Consider the following 14,131-nt stretch of genomic DNA (forward strand, 5'->3'; position numbering starts at 1 on the left):
TACCCTCCAATTTTAGGCAATATATGTAAATTCTGTAAGAAAGGCTGGACAGGGAGTGAATTAAATTGATCACACGTGGAAAAACAGGGTTATTGGCCTGCAAGAATAAAGATGAAAGCTGCATCAATGGGAAGGTTTTACATTGTTCATGTCTAGCACAGAGAGCTCTTCAAGATGAAATTACTTCAGTGGGTATGGATTTGAGTTCAGAAAGCCAGCAGCAGTCTAACACAGAAGTCTTCCACTTTCTTTTCCTCCTCCCATCTGAAGAGAAAGAACACATCGTTTTGTTGCTTCTGCTACCCACTACAGGGCAGAGATGAGATGGATGGAGAGGAAGCTCCGACATTCAGGAGACAGTGAGGTAAGAAACACGAATGACTTCAGAAGGACTGCAACTTCAAGAAGCTGTGGGAAAAGTTATGGAAAGAAGGGCAGGGAGTGGGAAAATGACCACTATGCAGTGAAAGGAGTTAATGGAAGGCCTACAGTTTGGCAGGAGGAGGACTTTGGCAGTGTGGATGCATTCAACTGGGATCCTCTGTATAGCCCAAGAAACAGTGTTTCACCTTGAGAGATGGAAAAGAAGTTGGGCCAAGGGTATGACATCTGTCTCCTTCTCTCTGCAATCCCAAAGGTCATCCAGTGGCAGCTGCTCTCCTCAGCCTCCTCTCTCTGGACTGCTTGGTAGCAAAACTAGTCTACCCTCAGATCCAGATGAAGAGATGGTCGAACGGATTCCTTTTTATCCTTCTCCTCTGCTGTAGTAGACAGTGACTGCTCCCCATCATAAAAATACAAGGTAATGAGTATACATACAGCAACAAGCACGTATAGTTAATCTCAATGAGAGAGATCAGAACAGGTTCTATCTTAGCTAAGCTACATGTTAGATCCCTTCTGTCCACTCATAACCATAAACTTGTTTAGGCCACTTCAGCCAGCTGAGGGAATTTCTACCAGTTCCCTACTCTGTTCTAATTTATCCAGACACCTACCTGGCATCAGTGTTCCCCCTGTTTGCATAGTCCAGATTGATGACTCAGTTGGAAATTCTAAATTTCTATTGATATTTTCTGACATCACTGACCCTTCTGGTTCATCTGAGTACAACTTAAATGGTATGAGGGATCTGTCAATGTTGAAATATGCCAGTACATTGCTTTTGTTAGTTAGGGAAGTATTCTTAGTATAGATCTGTGGTTCTCAACTTCGGTGTGTGTCAGAAATCTCTTGGAGGGCTTGCTAAAACACAAATTGCTTGGCATCAGCCCCAGAGCTTATGATGCTGTAGGTCTTGGGTGGAGACCAAGGCTTTGCATTTCTAACAAGTTGTCAGATGACACACAAGATACAGGTCTAGGGAATGCATTTGAGACCCACTAATATTAAAAAAAAAAACAACTAAGTCTAAAACATGGGTGACCTACGTTAAGTTGAATTGTCTTCTTTCATCTGAAATCAATCTACGTCTTTATGTGAATCCCATTTCAGATAAGAGGTGTATTTTTCTGTAGAGTCTGAATGTACTTTATATTTTTATAGGGTTAGCCCACCAGATAGGATAGTGTCCATATTTGGACAATTGTATGTATGAATGAAAATAATTAATCTATGATGGGTGGCCTCCTTACAGATGATTAAAATCCATAAGAATACTAATACCGCCATTGTTTGAAAACAATAGGTTTGTGGCTTCCTAAATTCATGGCTCCCATTGAGACCAACTCATTTAATGACCCTGTCATTTACAGCAACAGTTCCAGTTGATATCTCCTTGGAATTAAACATGCTAATGATTTGTACTTTGGAATAAATGTTCTGTGGTCACAACCTATTAATTGCTTCACCTGTATTATCTTTCGCATCAGTGAATTCATTGTTAAGCCAATGACTAACTGTGAAACAAAGAACTGGCCACTGGGGTACAGGACAAGAGCAGCTGGACTGAATCCAAATTGAGCAATCTCATGAGCCAGTAGTCAGTGGTGACCCAAGAGTAATGGCCAGAAAGTGTCAGATACACAGGGGAAGTGAAAGTTAGTGGCTCTTTATAAAACCTTTATGAGGAATAAGGAGGCATATCTTCTTCTTAAGACCATAAAATAAGGGACGATGATGATGTAATTGCAGAGAAAAGATGACTAGGACCTCCTCATGCAAAAGTTAACATCTGTTTTATAATGCGTCACAGCCTTCTATAGTTATGTGACTTATGAGAGATGAGAAACACAAGCACCCTGATGAGTTTTATTTAAGTTGACTGTTTATTGAAACCCTGGCTTTCTCCAAGTTTGTGAAGCAGGAAAAAGTCAAAGTTCTCACAGGGTAAAAAATCTATCTCTACAGTGTTGCTGGTTGCAAAGACTGTGCAAGTCTGGAGAAGAAAGTTTTCTATACTGCACACTTAGTTTGTGCTAGTTAGCTCTGGATAGAACTATCCTGTTGGATTCTGCTGGTAATCTTGTTGGCTAATTGTGCAAAGTTTTTTTTTTTTTTTTTTTAGAAAACTGGTCTTTAGCCATGTCATATTTATGTATGCATGTGCATACACATGCATGAGTGTGCACACATACACTTATTACCTAAAATGGATATTTTGCTCCCTAATTGTGTTGCTCTTTATAAATACATTGCATCTATTTCTCCTAAACATAATTCAAATTCAGAAACTGTAAACCATCAGACTAATCTTAGTGACTACTATGACAGTATTGATCACTGTATAACTAAGTCAATGGCATCTTTAATTTCTTGCCTAGTCCTTCTTGTCTTCTAAGGACAATTACCAACAATATTCTTTTCATGTCATTTGTTATATTCACACAGAAAAGGAGCACTATGACATCTCTATACTCATATTCCTCCTCTAACCTTTACCTGCATTAACTCACTTGTCTATATTCAAGGAGAACACTTATTAATGAGCAATGGGGATCCAGGACAGGCAGGGTCCAGAGAGGCAGAGAGGATCTTTCTGCAGTAAGCAATGAGGAAAAGAACCCGAGAGCTTGCCATCTGGGAGGCAAGACGAAAGAAAGATATTATTTGAAAAGATCTGCAGCCTTGAGTGTTAAGAAATTAGTCAAAAGAACTTGATGGCTGTACCTATGTCTTTTTTTTCTTCGATACATCATCAAAGTCTCCATCGGTAGCCAAGTGATGCATCAGTAGTGATAATATATTTGATGCTAACATTTGGAGAAGGTCTCCTTGCTGGACAAGAATACAGACCAGCTGGAGAGGTTTGGGCTTAGTGCAATCTTGAATATCTCTATAGCTTTAACATCTTGGGTCTGCCACTATGAATGTGTCTGAAGGCACTGATGCCTTGTGGATATTTTAAAGGTTTTGTCTTTGAAAGTAACACTTAGATGCACACACACATACATGGCTTTAAAAAGGCTGCAATTAGTTTTAATTTTAGTACGTGCATTTACCTACCAGCTTAGCAATTGCCTACCTATATTGAACCCTGCCTAATTTACAAAACTATTTAATCTGTGCAGGCTTTGAATGCTTAGAGATGTTACTGAGAAAGAGGTAGAAACCTGTCAGTTTGCATTACTCAGGTTTTTTCCAATTGGAAATGACTTCTTAATACATCTAAACTGCTTGGATTAACAAGGTGCTGCAGGAGCCACACTGCTATATGTCACTTGGTTTACCTGTTGACACATGTTAGTAAATAAAGGAGGGGTCACCCATCAGTGGTTTTCAACTCTTGCTTTGGAGAATGACACATTCTACAAAATTGCATGTAGAAGGAACAAAGCCTATTACTTCAAGACTGGATTTACTGTGAATCACATTCCACATAAAGTAGAAAAACAAAAATCAAGAAATACATGACACACTGTCAAGCGAGCTGAACAAATGCCACCCTTCCCGAGACCTTTTAGGAAAGAGGTGTTAAATAAGTGTAATGAGATTTCCATGCATCTTCAGAGGAAGCTAGAAAAATTCTAGCCAGAGCTGTTCCAACTGTTACAGATTATGGTCAAGGAAACAACTCTTGGTAAGGAGCAACTGAAGGAAGACACTACATAAATGCTTTGTTTTCTCAGGAGGGGTTTCTGCTCTAAGAATTTTTCCAGGAGACAAATATTCACCAGGGAGGTTGGTTGGCTTGTTTTTCTTGCTCATCTGTATTTATTATAACCTTTCAAAGCAAAATGACTTGGGCACTACATTTCAATTCCACAACCCGTGTGGCTCACTTTTTGAACAGCTTTACCACACACCAAGCCTGGTTTATAATTCTGTTCCCCTTATCAATACTTTTGTTTGGAAAACAAGTCCTGTGGAGAATTTCTCCCATCAAGCTGTTTCAGTTAAATACATTTTTCACAAGATGAGTACATACAGGATTGGTAACTATAGAGGAAGTTTAAAATATAAATTCTATGGGATGAAACTCAAGCAATTTTAACAAGTATTTTTCAAAATGCTTCAGTGACAAGAGATCTGAACACATACTTTTTCTGTATCCTGTGTAAGTATTAAGTATTCCTGATGCATTGTCTATATATTTTTACCTAATGCTACGGAAAGAAAACGAAGTAACTAAAATGGAATATGTAGCATTTTATAAGGAAGTTAAATGAATTTTAGTTCAAATCACGTATTAGTCAAACTTAGATTAGAAAATCCTCTACAAAGTGAGAAAGTAGAAGTCACAGTTGAGGATAAGAGAAATGCCACACTTATAGTGCTAGATACTTTCTTCATTACACTGAGATCTTTAATTTCACTACAGACTGAGTTTCTGTCAATGAGGGATGGATCTGGTTTATTTTTACTCAATGTCAAACATCACCTCCCAAACAGTTCACTCTTCCTCCACTGTCCCATTTGTACTACAGATGAAGCACTCAGGGCTGTCTGATCCCACATTTCTATCTTGATTATATGGTTGTGGGCCTTAGTGATGCCTTTGTAACTCAGTATCTGGTAAGACAAGCCTCTAACATTTTTAAAATTGACTTAGCTATTCAGTATCTGTCACTCTTATATTTAAATCCTAAATTTATTAAGTCATTATAAAAACCCTGAAATTTTGATGAACACTGCATTGAATTTATAGACTCGTTTGGTGGGGTAGATTTACATGTTACAGCATTAAATCATGCTTCCCAGGTCATGGAACACCTCTCCATCTACTTAGATTAGCTTTTATGACCTTTGATTTTCAAAAGTTCCTTTACAGAGATCTAGGAGGCCATTATCTGCTTTTGGCAAAGTTAATTCCTGGATACCTTGCAGTTTGGTAGTTACTGTGAACATTATGAAGGTTCGCAGTGTGTGGTCCATGGACCACTGAGATTACCTGAGACCTTATGGAGATCTGTAAGATAAAACCTACTTTCATAATAATATAGGGGTATTTTTGACATTAGAACTCTGTTGACATTTATACTAATGGTGCACAAGTAATGAGCTACAACTGCTGTTGCCACACACAAAGGCTATGGTGCTAAATGATAATTATCATTGTATTCTTACCACCACACAGTCAATGAAAAGTCAGTTTCACATAAGGTTCTATTTGATGAAACGGTAATGATTATTATTTTTATTAAATCTCTGATCTAGAGAATGTGCTGGGAAAAGCATGTATTTATTTGAGAGAGAGAGAGAGAGAGAAATAGAGAGATTAGAGATCATCCACTCACCGGTTTACTTATCAAATGTCTGCAATGGCTGTGGCTGGGTGTGGCTGAAACTAGGAGCTAAGAATTCAATCCAGATCGCTCATGTCGGTGGCAGTGGCCCAAGTACTTGAGTTGTCAGGACTGTCTCTTTGGGTGTGCATTTTGAAGGTGGAATAAGTAAACTGCAGTTGGAAATCAAACCCAGGTATTCTGATGTGGGGCACAGGCATCCTAACTGGCATCTTAACTGCTAGGCAAAATGCCCACCTAAGTATACGATATCAAATATTACCTGTAAAAAATGCAAACTTTGCATAAAGCACTTTTGTATGGTGAAGTCTGATGATTGTCACAGAAAAAAAAATTGTGTGACTAAGTCAAGGGCTGAACTTACTGGTTTCTAGTTTTTTTCATTGAGCATCAGTTTTAGTTGAAAGAATTACTGACAAAATACAGTTACTGAGACTTAGGCATTTGACAGACATTTTCAGAAAATTTTTTTAAAATGACTGTATTACTTTAAGGAAAAAATAGACAATATTTATTATCAATCATAAGAACTTTGAAGGAAAATTAGAATTTTAGAAAATTTTTATCTGCCATGACACCCTCAAAATACTGACTTTCCTGATGAAACAGGAGTAATATTCAAAGGAGTAATTTTAATTTGAATAAAATGTGTTTTCTACTTGGATCATATAGCATTATTATTTAAATTATTTTCTGCAACCCATACACATTTCTTAAAGTGTTTTTAAAAGTCTTACTTAAAATGTATATCTAGTATAAGGTTATGTTTCTCAAAGTATAATGCTTGAACACCTTGGATCATAAGTTTTTTTTTCTTTTAGAATAATTCTAGACCCAATAGGAAATTTAGATTATTAAAGCTGAGAAATTACAGAAATTACACAAAATTGACTAGCACACAAACATATATAGAAACATTTTTAGTGATACTCTTTGGATATTAGTAGTTGAATTTTTTTTACTAACGTGTACTGCATTTTTATGAATTGACTTAATGGTTATTTATATTGCCTTTACATTGTAGGATGTAGATCATCAAATCTGGTTGCTTCACTTAGGAGAGTACTGAGATCACAGAGAAAGAGCCAACGTGACCAATGCGCTATTTAATAAGCTAAAACTACAACTTTTCAAACTAATAGACTGGTGTTCTAAGTAAGTTCAGATATAAAAATAAGTTCATATTTAAAGTTGTCCTATGGAATGTAGATAATTTTTATAATCATCTCTTCACATTATTTATTCTATTTATTTTAATATTATGTCTAAGCCTTTTAAAGTATTAAGTAATATTAACAAAAAAGCTTGATTTTCCTGTAATTCTGCTCTAGGCACTTTAGATTCTACATAAATAATTCCCTGTTCAGTTAAAATAAAAAGGAGCAATTTAAAAGATTATATTTGTCAACATGAGGTAGGTAATAACATAGTGAACCAGTATTTTCCTAATAAAACTTGATGTTAACAATCAGGCACAGTGGAAGATCTAATTAGGGTTCAAGATAAACCACTATTTTGTAAGGTAATAGTACAAAAAGTTAATTGACATGCTTTTAGACTCTGTGTTGCAATTAACTTGTAAGAAGCTACTACCTATTGAGTTAATTGTAGTTGAAATCCACAGCTATCTCAAAAGTCTATCAAAATATTCCCTCTTCTTCCAGCTATGCATCAGGGCAGATGTTTTTCCATATACAACCAAAATAATGTCCTGCAATAGACTGGAAGTAGAAACAGACTATGAGAATTCAGATATCTTTTACGAAAGAAGAAAGACCAGAAGAGGTACACAAAGGAAAAACAGCATCAGGCTTCTCACTAAATAGCTGCTTTGCTGTGGAGATTTTTTATACTTGCCTCAGCCAAAAGGCAGAGAAATGATGGAGACTTTTTTCTCATAAAGAAACTTTACTTGTTTTGACAAGTCACGGTTTACTCTTATTTTTTAACATTATTACAGATTTTATAAATTTCTCAGTTTTATTTCTTTGGGATTTTCATTAATTAAGAGTACAAAATCTTGAGACTCAAAAGTTTGAGAATTATCAGTGCAGAGGAAGGCTACTGATTTTTAATAGGTTGACTTTGTATCTGCTGAACTCATATCAGTTATGGTAAGTTCTTTTTAGATCCTGTTGAATTCTCCTGGAAGATGATGATTTTATGTATTGATGTTGATGTTCTACTTCTTTGATTCACTTTTTTCCATTCTATTTATGTTTTACAAACTCTCAGAATTACGGTAGTATGTATACTTGTTCTTAATTCTAGTGAGAATGCTTCCAATCTTCCTCCATTAACTAAATTGTTTATTGTAGGTTTTCTTCTATGTAGACTTTATGAAATTTAGGGAAGCCTTCTTTCTAGGTTGCTAACAATATATTTTTAAATCATATATGTGTTGAATTGTTTCACATATATATTTGCATCTGTTGAGATCAAATGATTCTTCCCTATTGTTTCTGATGTTGAATCATTTTTATATTCCTGAGATATTCCATTGATTATGATGCATTATTTTCTCAATGCACTGTTGGATATTGGGAGCAATTATTACATCCAAGAATTTTCCATATTTTTGTATAATTAAAGATATCTATAATAATTTTCCTTTTTTTCTATTTTTTTTTATCAGGCTTGGGAATCAACATATTTGCTACATGAAATGAACTGGGAAGTTTCAGTCATTTCCCATTTTACAAAATTTATTTTTGGTAAGAATTGTTTCTTAAAAGTTGGGTAGAACTGACCTTCAAAACCAACTTAGAGATTTTGAAAGGTACGTTCTTTGACAACTACTTAAATTTCTTTAAAGCTTTTCACCCTTATTTGAGTTATTTTCCTCTTTCATATCGTATTTACTTAAATCTCGCCTTAATCAGTCTATCAGAAGTCTACGTTCCTCTGTTTCTTCTCTGCATACCACTTAGCTTTTCTATTGTTTACTTCTTTTTTTTTGCTTCCTTCATTTTGACTTCCCAGGCTACTAAAGCAGTTTTCAGTAACATTCAGCCTGTTTCCTTTTTTCTTAACATGAATATTATTTTCATAACCAGTTCTTTCAACTGACTTTTCATGACTTCTTGCTCTTGAATCAAATTGCTAATATATTCTTATATCCCCTTGAGCATAGTTATATATATTATGCTCAATTTGAATTTGTGTTTGGGGCTAGTGTTGTGGTACAGCAGGTAAAGCTGCCACCTTCAATGCTGGAATCTAGTGTGGTCACTGGTTAGATTCCTGGCTGCTCCATTTCTAATCCAGCTCCCTGCTAATGATCTGAGAAAAGCACTGTAGATAGCACAAGTACATAGGCCCCCATCACCCACATGGGAGACCTGGAAGAGGCTCCTGGCTTCCACCTGGCCCAGCCCTATTACAGCCATCTGAGGAGTGAACCAGAAGATGGAAGATCTGTCTCTCTCTCTCCCTAATTATTTCAAATAAATAAATGTCTTTAAAAAAATTCTTGCTTCATCAGTTGCAGATGGTGCATACCATTTAGGTTTTAATCATTTCATAGAGACTGTTCTTCCCAGCAGCCCAGTTACTTTGGCAGAGGAACTCAAAATACCCTAATTTATGTCTCAGTGCAACTTGAGTTCAAGTTCTTATGACAGCATGATCTGGAAAGAGAACTATGTTCAAAATCAAATGAAATTTCTCTTCTAGGTGGATAGGATTGCCTATGACCAATGTGATTGAAATTGTCCTTATCTATGATAACTAACATTGTAAAATACATAATGAAGAAAAAGAAGAGGATGGATGACTCATGGACAGAGATGGGGGATCAAGGAAAAGTGCCACTTACGGAAGTCACAGCACACCTCCGTAGAGTCATGACACATCAATTAGTGCTGGCAAGGTCTATTCCAGAGCAAAGGGTGCAATGCCAAAAGCAGAGGGCTGTGTGACACCGCTGTCAGCACTTGTTTTAAGTGGAGTCACATGCTTCTGCTTTCTGAGAATTAAACTCGGATAAAGCAAGGAGGATGATAAAGGGATGAAGCCTCAGAATCAACTCTGAGGAGAGGTAAATACACTTAAGTGTCTCCATGGTTGCTGACCTTTCCTTGGTTCACTAAAGCTGTGGCAAAACAGTGAGTGCATAAGTCCTGAGTGTTGTAAGCATGGCCACTGTGCTGTCTCCCATACACAAGGGTCCTGCTATGTCCTCATCTGATGTCCTCATTTTCATTTAGTTGGTTATTTACCCAACTAGGCAGGAATTGCTAGACAATAACACAACACAAATTTTCCTCTGAACTAAATAAACTGGAAGTATACAGAACTTTAGTGCCCCTTTGGACATGAGCAAATAATGTCTTCATTTATCCCTTTTAAGCAGTTATTCCTGCAATCCCTGTTTACTATGGCCCCCAAACATGTCTTGAGACACAGGAGCTTATCTGTCAACAGCATGATGAATTGACTAATTACTGTGAACACAAATTATATAGTATGGGGCTGTTTTCTTTCATCATGGGAGAAAAGTTGAGGCAAGTAAACATACTAGGCATCCTCATTCACTCCAGACCCAATGTGGAAAAGGCCTAAGTGAATTAATAGGGCTTATGTGGTATTTAAAAGGGAATATGCTTTTAATGCATTTGTGTATTCATGAAATAGAAAAAGGCTAATCGTGCGTCCAGTAAATAGTTTTAGAAATGCCTCATTCAATATACTCATATTGATAAGAACATATTGATAAGAGTATTTTAAAACTGACATTGCATTTGGATATTATATGACAAAATCAAAATAATCTATGGCTACTGAAATGAATCTGGATTGGGTTCCAAGATGGTGGAGTAGGGAGGAAGCTTACTGCTCTAGCCCAGGAGATGATAGTTTAAAAAAGTGTAGAGAGTATAGTCTCAGGGAAGAGTTAGGGAGAAAATGGTAGAGGAAACTCTACTGAAATTAGAGAGACTCAGTGCACCTACGTGGACTGCATGGGTGCCCACGGCTTGGGACTACAGCAACTCAGAGCCTACACACCAGTGTTGGAAAGTGAGGTGAGACCAGACGGTAGCAGTCCAAGAAACTAGCAAAAAAGCTGTAGGAAGAGCCTAGAGGGAATCCGGCTTGGAGCCTGTGGGATATAGTGTACCAGCCAAACTAAAGGGAAAAAATAAAAAAGGATGGGATGGACACGTTTCTCTCTCCCCGATCACTTTACAACAGTATCCTGTAATAAGCCAATAGAGTGGGTGCCATTTTGGACATATGAAACAGCTGTGCCAGCTTGTGTCTGTGCCCAGCAATTAGCCAAGTGGAGACTCCTGACTCTGGTGGGGAGAACTAACAGTGGGCTAGGAGCTTGTGACCGTGTGAAGCTTCTGTATTGGGACTGTGAAAGAAACTGAGGGTGTGTGGGAGGACTCACGGTGTGGCTGGTACTTTGGGCAGTCACAGTGGGAGACTCCACATACTCAGGGTTTCCTGGTAACCTGGTGAGAGACATTGCTGGGGAAACTAAACTTACACTGAGGACTGCACAGATACCTTGTGTGGTCCTTGGGACAGAAAAGAAGACTATTATACCCACTGGGGCTAGTGCTCAGGCACTGGTCTCCTTTGAGGAGAGGAGCTCAGCTAGCAGAATAGATTTCCCTTCTGATTAAAACAAAAGAGAAGATTTACCATGTCAAAGCTGGGTGTGTCACCTTAGGCACACCCTTATCCCTGGAGAACTGAACAGAGCTCTCTGGCCACACCCACTACAAGCCTCTAGAGATTCACTGAAAGCAGACATTCCACTTATCTACAGAGTCATAGAACAAAGATAAATGCCCTGGTATCAAAAGATTAAAGAAACCAATGAATATCTCCACAAATGCAGAAAAATTAATGTACCAATTAATAAAGAAGAATAGGAAGACAACATGATGCCCACAAAAGAACATGACACTTGAATACCAGATTGTGAAGATGATGAGATGGAAGAAATGCAAGAAACGGAATTCAAAAAAATGATCACAAGATTACATAGAAGTAATCAGAAGCAAATTCATGGACTACTGAAATCTGTACAGGACATGAAAGAAACTTCTCCTGTCAAATCGAGATATTAAAGAGAAATCAAAATTAAATGAAAAATTCAACAGAACAAATAAAAATACAGTGGAGAGCCTTAACAACAGAATTGGTGAAGCAAAAGAAAGAATATTGGACTTAGAAGATGAAGCACAAGAAATTATACAATCAAACCAAAGACAAGAAGAAGAAATTAGAAAACTAAAAAGCACTGTTGGGAATCTACACAGTGCTATAAAAAGACTCAAAATAAGGGTTCTATGAGTTCCTGAAGGCATGGAAAGAGTGAAAGGATTAGAAGGCCATTTAGTGAAATAATAACAGAAAACTTCCCCAATTTGGAGAAAGAGACATCAGAGTAGAGAAAGCACATAGAACTCATAACAGACATGACCAGAAAAGATCCTCACCATGACACATTGTAATCAAACTCACCAAAGTAAAACATAAAGAGAAGATTCTAAAATGTGCATGGAAGAAATGCCAAATTACTTTCAGATTATCTCCAATTAGACTCACAGTGGACTTCTCATCAGAAACCTACAGGCTGGGAGAGAATGGTGAGATGTAATACAAGTCTTAAGAGAAAAAAACTGACATCCCAGAATATTATACCATGCAAAGCTCTCATTTATGGATGAAGGTGAAATAAAGATGTTTCATAACAAACAAAAATTCAAAGAATTTGTAACCACCCATCCAGCCCTACAAAAGATGCTTAAGGATGTGTTGCACACAGAAATACAGAAACATGGTCATCACTACAAAGGAAGGTAAAGGAATAAAATCTCTTAGTAAAAGTTCAAAGGAAATTCAAAAAAACAGGAATATTTTTGGAAAAATGGCAGGGCCAAATCGTTACTTTCAATAGTCACCTTGAATGTAAAGGGTCTCAACTCTCCAGTTTAAAAAAAAAGACTGGCTGAATGGATTAAAAAACAAAACCCATCTATTTCTGCATAAATGAAACACATCTAACCAACAAAGATGCATACAGACTGAAAGTGAAAGGATGGAAAAAGATATTTCATGCCAACAGAAACCAAAAAAGAACTGACGTAGCCATCTTAATATCTGACAAAATAGACTTTAACACAAAAACTCTTAAAAGAAACAAAGAAGAGCACTATATAATGAATAAGGGATCAATTCAACAGGAAGATATAACTATTATAAATGCATATGCACCTAATTACAGGGCACCTGGCTATTTAAAATAAATGTTAAGGGATTTAAAGGTAGACTTAGACTCCAGGACAATAGTAATGGGGGACTTCAATACTCCACTTTCAGCAATGGCTATATCAATCAGACAAAATATCAACAAGGAAACAGAAGATTTAATTTGACACTACAGACCAAATGGACCTAACAGATACCTACAGAATTTTTCATCCTAGAGTTGGAGAATACACATTCTTCTCAGCAGTGCATGGAACTTTCTCTAGGATTGACCACAGACTAGGCCATAAAGCAAGTCTCAGCAAATTAAAAAAAATCGAAATCATACCATGCATCTTCTCAGACCACAACGGAATGAAGCTGGAAATCAGCAACTCAGGAATCTCTAGAGCATACACAAACACATGGATACTGAACAACATGCTCCTGAATGAACAGTGAGTCATAGAAGAAATAAAAGAGAAAAAAAATTCTGGAAACAAATGAAGATAATAATACAACATATCAAAACTTATAGGATATAGCAAAAGCAGTGTTTAGAAGAAAGTTTATAGCAATAGATGCCTACATCAAGAAATTGGAAAAGCAGCCAATAAATGAGCTAACAATGCATCTCAAGGATCTAGAAAAACAACAGCAAACCAAACCCCAAATTAGTAGGATAAAAGAAATAATTAAAATTATAGAAGATATCAACAAAAATGGATGCAAGAAATTATTACAAAAGATCAGCAAAATGAAGAGCTGGTTTTTTGAAAAAACAAACAATTGACATACCATTCATTCAACTAACCAAAAAAAGGAGAGAGAAGACCCAAATCAATAAAATTAGAGGTGAAAATGGAAATGTAACAACAGACACCACAGAAACAAAAAGAATCATCAGAAATTACTACAAAGTGCTGCATGCCAACAAACTGGGAAACCTAGAAGAAATGGATAGATTCCTGGACACATACAACCTACCTAAACTGAGCCTTGAAGCCATAGAAAATCTAAACAAATCCATTATCAAGACAGAAACTGAATCAGTAATAAAGACCCTCCCAACAAAGAAAAGCCCAGGACCAGGTGGCTTCAATGCTAAATTCTACCAGATGTTTAAAGAATAACTAACTCCAATTCTTCTCAAGTTATTCATAACAATTGAAAGGCAGAGAATCCTCCCAAATTCTATGAAGGCAGCATCACCTTAATTCCTAAACCCAGAAAAGATGCAA

At 36.7% G+C, this 14,131-nt stretch overlaps 1 protein-coding gene across 12 annotated transcripts in view; it reads right to left on the bottom strand.

Moving 5' to 3' along the window:
• The window catches only part of CADPS2 (calcium dependent secretion activator 2), a 667,233-nt gene that overhangs the window by 108,676 nt on the left and 544,426 nt on the right, over positions 1-14,131 (bottom strand). The window lies entirely within an intron of this gene.

Source organism: Oryctolagus cuniculus, chromosome 3 (genome assembly GCF_051225735.1).
Source record: "Oryctolagus cuniculus isolate XC-2025 breed Fujian yellow rabbit chromosome 3, ASM5122573v1, whole genome shotgun sequence".
Taxonomy (NCBI): Eukaryota; Metazoa; Chordata; class Mammalia; order Lagomorpha; family Leporidae; genus Oryctolagus; species Oryctolagus cuniculus.